Raw genomic sequence first — 6,336 nt, 5'->3', positions numbered from 1 at the left:
CAGAACGGGACTTGCTGTGCACATTCCCGCTCCACTCGAGACGGCAGACACCCAGGCTCTGGAGCTTGAATCGGACCTCTGTTAGACAACACAGGTGGACTTCTCGGCCTCACAAGAGAGCAATACGCCAGCGGGTGAACAGGAGAGTCGTGCCGACAAAACCCACTGACTTTTAAAACTGTCCGTCTGCCACTTGGGACAGAGAGAGGAACCTGACGAGCCTGAACACCAGCCTTGGCTGGACCGCTCGGGCCCTCCCATGTCGGACGCGAGTCGCCAAATCGATCGGAAGAGAGTACCGATTCCTCTCAAAAAGTCTGCGTGCCCGTTATTATAAAAGCAGCCCACCGGCCGCGGTGCCTTGCCCACAAACACACTTGGTGTCTGGGGTGATTCAGAGCCGCCGCGGCTCGAAAGTGTCAACCTGTTTTAAAAGTCATCGCTATGCCGGCACAGGTGACTTTCAAGTTAAAGAGTTCTCTTTATTGGCTTTCAAAAAAATCTGCAAAGTGTCACAGAGATTTTGAGAAACTCTTTTTTTTCTTTATATTATTATAATATAATATAATGTGTATATGTTTTCGAAAAGCATCCACCAGCAATCCATGGTGAGCCTCTCTCTGCTGGCAAGCTCCTCCTGCCTGAGCCCGACGCTGTCGAGGCTCAACACGATTTCAGACTGACAAAGAGTTCGAAAATTGCCGCCTGATGTAGCTTTAAATGCTGACAGGTGACTTCCGAGTGCTCTTGTAAAGGTCTCCGCTTTGAAATTGAGAGCCTTTTGCCAAGTGTCACTTTTTCAGGCACTCTTAAAGTGCACCTGGGCTGTCAGAGAAAGCTCTGAAAATCGTGTTCTCGAAAATCTCCGGGTACCCGACCAATCCCTAGGTGCCCGAATGACAAGTGTCAATTCGGCAGGACGGCCTCCCACCTCCGGCCGCAGATGCGTCACTAAATCCCCGCAAAGGGGGCTTTCTCATTTCGGCATAGGGGCTTCCGCGGCCAACTCATTAACCTGTGCTCGGACTTTTTGTGCCACAAGTGCAAGGGACCGTTTGCCGGCAGCTACTCGCACCCCCCCGCCCAGGGGGGGAATCCTCTGACCGGAGATCCGAAACGCCGGCCGAATCCATCCCCGTCGGACTTCCGAAGGGGTTCCCTCGACCGACTGACTTCCGAACTCCTTTCTGGGCTTAAACGGGTGGAATTCGGACCCTCTCGCAAGGGAGCCGAAGCCCGCCAGCCCCGGGAGGCCTCGGGGCCGCCGTTTTCAAGCCCGACCAAAAAACCCGAAAAATGGGGAAAAATGGGAAAAATTCCCACTCCCAAAAGGCTTAAAAGTCGGTTGGGCGGCAGCCCGGGTCGGTCTCTGCAGACCTGGAGGCGCTAGACACAAGTCTGGTAAACAGGCTAAGTCTCGACATGCCACCTCTTACTATCCTGCAGGTACCCCGCCAATCCCCCCGGAACCGGCTGGCAATTGGCGAATCAGCGGGACGAATTTGAATTCGTGACCGACTCTCTGACACCGAATCGCCGCAAACGCGTTTCGATTTTTCGGCTTCGGTACCTCCCATCAGACTTTGACTGGCCATATCTCCGGACTCACGTGTCGCAGCCGGGACCTTCAGGTACCGTTCGACGCGTCTAACCCTGCCCCGTCGAATGGCGCCCCTCGCGGTGTGGTCCGATTTCCGCATTTTGGTCAGATTTGCCTCCAAATTTTTCAGATTGAGTTGACGAATGCCCCCTACGGGGTAACCTCTTGCCCTTTCGGACATGGTCCCTGTGACTTAATTTCCGCCTTTTGCTCAATCGTTTCCCCATTTATAATTAATTTTAAAAATCGGGTTACTCAGTTCTGGTTTACCAGTTCCCTCTTCGGACTTAGTTTTTGGTTAATCATTTCCGGTTCACCAGTTCCCGTTTTGGACTTAGTCTCTGCGGGCCGTTTCTCATCTTTTGGTTCATCAGTTCCCCTCTTTTAATAATTTTTTGGCTGCTTTCGTTTGATCATTTCCCTGCCTTCTGGGTGACTTTTGCCCCTTAGGACTTCATCGCCGCACATTATTTTCGACTTCTGGTTGATCATTTCACCCCTTTTAATCATTTTTGCAACTTTTGGTTAACCATTTCACCCAGCTTCTGGTTAACCATTTCCCCTTTGGGACTTAGTCTCTGAGCATTCTTTTGGGATTCTGGTTAATCATTTGCCAATTTTTAAAAAATGTTGCCGCTTTTGTTTAATGCTTTCTGGTCAACCTTTCCCTCTTTCAGACTTCACCGCGGCACATTGCTTTAGCCTCCTGGTTAATCATTTCACCCCTTTTAATCATTTTTGCAACTTTTGGTTAACCATTTCCCCCAGCTTCTGGTTAACCATTTCCCCTTTGGGACTTGGTCTCTGAGCATTCTTTTGGGATTCTGGTTAATCATTTGCCAATTTTTTAAAAATGTTGCCACTTTTGTTTAATGCTTTCTGGTCAACCTTTCCCTCTTTCAGACTTCACCGCGGCACATTGCTTCAGCCTCCTGGTTAATCATTTCACCCCTTTTAATCATTTTTGCAACTTTTGGTTAACCATTTCCCCCAGCTTCTGGTTAACCATTTCCCCTTTGGGACTTAGTCTCTGAGCATTCTTTTGGGATTCTGGTTAATCATTTGCCAATTTTTAAAAAATGTTGCCACTTTTGTTTAATGCTTTCTGGTCAACCTTTCCCTCTTTCAGACTTCACCGCGGCACATTGCTCCAGCCTCCTGGTTAATCATTTCACCCCTTTTAATCATTTTTGCAACTTTTGGTTAACCATTTCCCCCAGCTTCTGGTTAACCATTTCCCCTTTGGGACTTAGTCTCTGAGCATTCTTTTGGGATTCTGGTTAATCATTTGCCAATTTTTTAAAAATGTTGCCACTTTTGTTTAATGCTTTCTGGTCAACCTTTCCCTCTTTCAGACTTCACCGCGGCACATTGCTTTAGCCTCCTGGTTAATCATTTCACCCCTTTTAATCATTTTTGCAACTTTTGGTTAACCATTTCCCCCAGCTTCTGGTTAACCATTTCCCCTTTGGGACTTAGTCTCTGAGCATTCTTTTGGGATTCTGGTTAATCATTTGCCAATTTTAAAAAATGTTGCCACTTTTGTTTAATGCTTTCTGGTCAACCTTTCCCTCTTTCAGACTTCACCGCGGCACATTGCTTCAGCCTCCTGGTTAATCATTTCACCCCTTTTAATCATTTTTGCAACTTTTGGTTAACCATTTCCCCAGCTTCTGGTTAACCATTTCCCCTTTGGGACTTAGTCTCTGAGCATTCTTTTGGGATTCTGGTTAATCATTTGCCAATTTTTAAAAAATGTTGCCGCTTTTGTTTAATGCTTTCTGGTCAACCTTTCCCTCTTTCAGACTTCACCGCGGCACATTGCTTTAGCCTCCTGGTTAATCATTTCACCCCTTTTAATCATTTTTGCAACTTTTGGTTAACCATTTCCCCCAGCTTCTGGTTAACCATTTCCCCTTTGGGACTTGGTCTCTGAGCATTCTTTTGGGATTCTGGTTAATCATTTGCCAATTTTTTAAAATGTTGCCACTTTTGTTTAATGCTTTCTGGTCAACCTTTCCCTCTTTCAGACTTCACCGCGGCACATTGCTTCAGCCTCCTGGTTAATCATTTCACCCCTTTTAATCATTTTTGCAACTTTTGGTTAACCATTTCCCCCAGCTTCTGGTTAACCATTTCCCCTTTGGGACTTAGTCTCTGAGCATTCTTTTGGGATTCTGGTTAATCATTTGCCAATTTTTAAAAATGTTGCCACTTTTGTTTAATGCTTTCTGGTCAACCTTTCCCTCTTTCAGACTTCACCGCGGCACATTGCTCCAGCCTCCTGGTTAATCATTTCACCCCTTTTAATCATTTTTGCAACTTTTGGTTAACCATTTCCCCAGCTTCTGGTTAACCATTTCCCCTATGGGACTTAGTCTCTGAGCATTCTTTTGGGATTCTGGTTAATCATTTGCCAATTTTAAAAAATGTTGCCGCTTTTGTTTAATGCTTTCTGGTCAACCTTTCCCTCTTTCAGACTTCACCGCGGCACATTGCTTTAGCCTCCTGGTTAATCATTTCACCCCTTTTAATCATTTTTGCAACTTTTGGTTAACCATTTCCCCCAGCTTCTGGTTAACCATTTCCCCTTTGGGACTTAGTCTCTGAGCATTCTTTTGGGATTCTGGTTAATCATTTGCCACTTTTTAAAAAATGTTGCCGCTTTTGTTTAATCGTTTCCCTGCTATGTGGTCAACCTTTTCCCCTTTCAGACTTCATCGCCGCGCATTGTTGTCGACTTCTGGTTAATCATTTTTCCCCTTTAAATCTTTTTTTGCCACTTTCGGTTAACCATTTCACCCAGCTTCTGGTTAACCATTTGCCCCATTATACTGAATTTTTCCGCTTTGGTTTAATCATTTCCCTGCTTTCTTGTCAACCTTTTCCCCTTTTGGACTTCGCCGCCGCACTTTGCTTTTGCCTTCTGGTTAAACATTTCTCCCCTTTTAATCCTTTTTCCCACTTTTGGTTCACCAGTTCACCCAGCTTCTGGTTAACCATTTCCCCTTTGGGACTTAAGTCTCTGAGCATTCTTTTGGGATTCTGGTTAACCATTTGCCACTTTTTTAAAAATGTTGCCGCTTTTGTTTAATGCTTTCCCTGCTTTCTGGTCAACCTTTTCCCCTTACGACTTCGCCGCCGCACTTTGCTTTCGCCTTCTGGTTAATCATTTCACCCCTTTTAATCCTTTTTCCCACTTTGGGTTGGACAGTTCACCCAGCTACTGGTTAACCATTTCCCCTTTGGGACTTAAGTCTCTGAGCATTCTTTTGTGATTCTGGTTCACCATTTGTCCCTTTTTAAAAGATATTGCTGCTTTTGATTAAACCTTTCCCTGCTTTGCGGTCGACCTATTCCTCTTTCAGACTTCATCGCCGCACCTTGTTTTCGACATCTGGTTCAACATTTCTCCCCTTTTAATCCTTTTTCCCACTTTTGGTTAAGCAGTTCACCCAGCTTCTGGTTCACCATTTGCCCCTTTTTACTGAATTTTTCTGCTTTTGTTTAATCATTTCCCTGCTTTGCGGTCGACCTATTCCTCTTTCAGACTTCATCGCCGCGCATTGTTTTCGACATCTGGTTCAACATTTCTCCCCTTTTAATCCTCTTTCCCACTTTTGGTTAAGCAGTTCACCCAACTTCTGGTTAACCATTTGCCCCTTCTTACTGAATTTTTCTGCTTTTGTTTAATCATTTCCCTGCTTTATGGTCAACCTTTTCCCCTTTAGGACTTCGCCGCCGCACTTTGCTTTCGCCTTCTGGTTAATCATTTCACAACATTTTAATCCTTTTTCCCACTTTTGGTTAAACAGTTCACCCAGCTTCTGGTTAACCATTTGCCCCTTTGGGACTTAAGTCTCTGAGCATTCTTTTGGGATTCTGGTTCACCATTTGTCCCTTTTTAAAAGATATTGCTGCTTCTGTTTAATCCTTTCCCTGCTTTGCGGTCAACCTTTTCCTCTTTCAGACTTCATCGCCGCGCATTGTTTTCGACATCTGGTTCAACATTTCTCCCCTTTTAATCCTCTTTCCCACTTTTGGTTAAGCAGTTCACCCAACTTCTGGTTCACCACTTGCCCCTTTTTACTGAATTTTTCTGCTTTTGTTTAATCATTTCCCTGCTTTCCGGTCAACCTTTCCCTCTTTCAGACTTAATCGCCGCACATTGTTGTCGACTTCTGGTTGATCAGTTCACCCCTTTTTTATCCTTTTTCCCACTTTGGGTTAAGCAGTTCACCCAGCTTCTGGTTAACCATTTGCCCCTTTGGCACTTAAGTCTCTGAGCATTCTTTTGGGATTCTGGTAAACCATTTGTCCCTTTTTAAAAAATGCTGCTGCTTTTGTTTAATGCTTGCCCTGCTTTGCGGTCGATCATTTCACCCCTTTTAATCCATTTTTGCCACTTTGGGTTAAACAGTTCACACAACTTCTGGTTCACCATTTCACATTTCGGAACTTTTATTCCCACCATTACTTTGGGCTTCTGGTTCATCATTTCACGCTGTTTTACAAATCTTTGCCGCTTCACTTTTAATCCACAAACCGTGGCTCGCTTTCGGGTGGGGGGGGGGGGTAGCGGGTTTGGGCCGGGCACTCGACATCCCGGTGTGCGACCGGGTTCGTTCTGGTACCGCTCGGTGCCCCTCGTCCTGCTCTTGCCGCGGAAGCAAACCAGACGACCGTCGGTCTCACGCCCGAGGGGAGAGGAGGCGGAAAGCGGTTTGCAGCCTTTC

This window comes from Heptranchias perlo, unplaced genomic scaffold (assembly GCF_035084215.1).
Source record: "Heptranchias perlo isolate sHepPer1 unplaced genomic scaffold, sHepPer1.hap1 HAP1_SCAFFOLD_1167, whole genome shotgun sequence".
NCBI lineage: Eukaryota > Metazoa > Chordata > Chondrichthyes > Hexanchiformes > Hexanchidae > Heptranchias > Heptranchias perlo.
Note: the sequence above shows the minus strand (reverse complement) of the source record.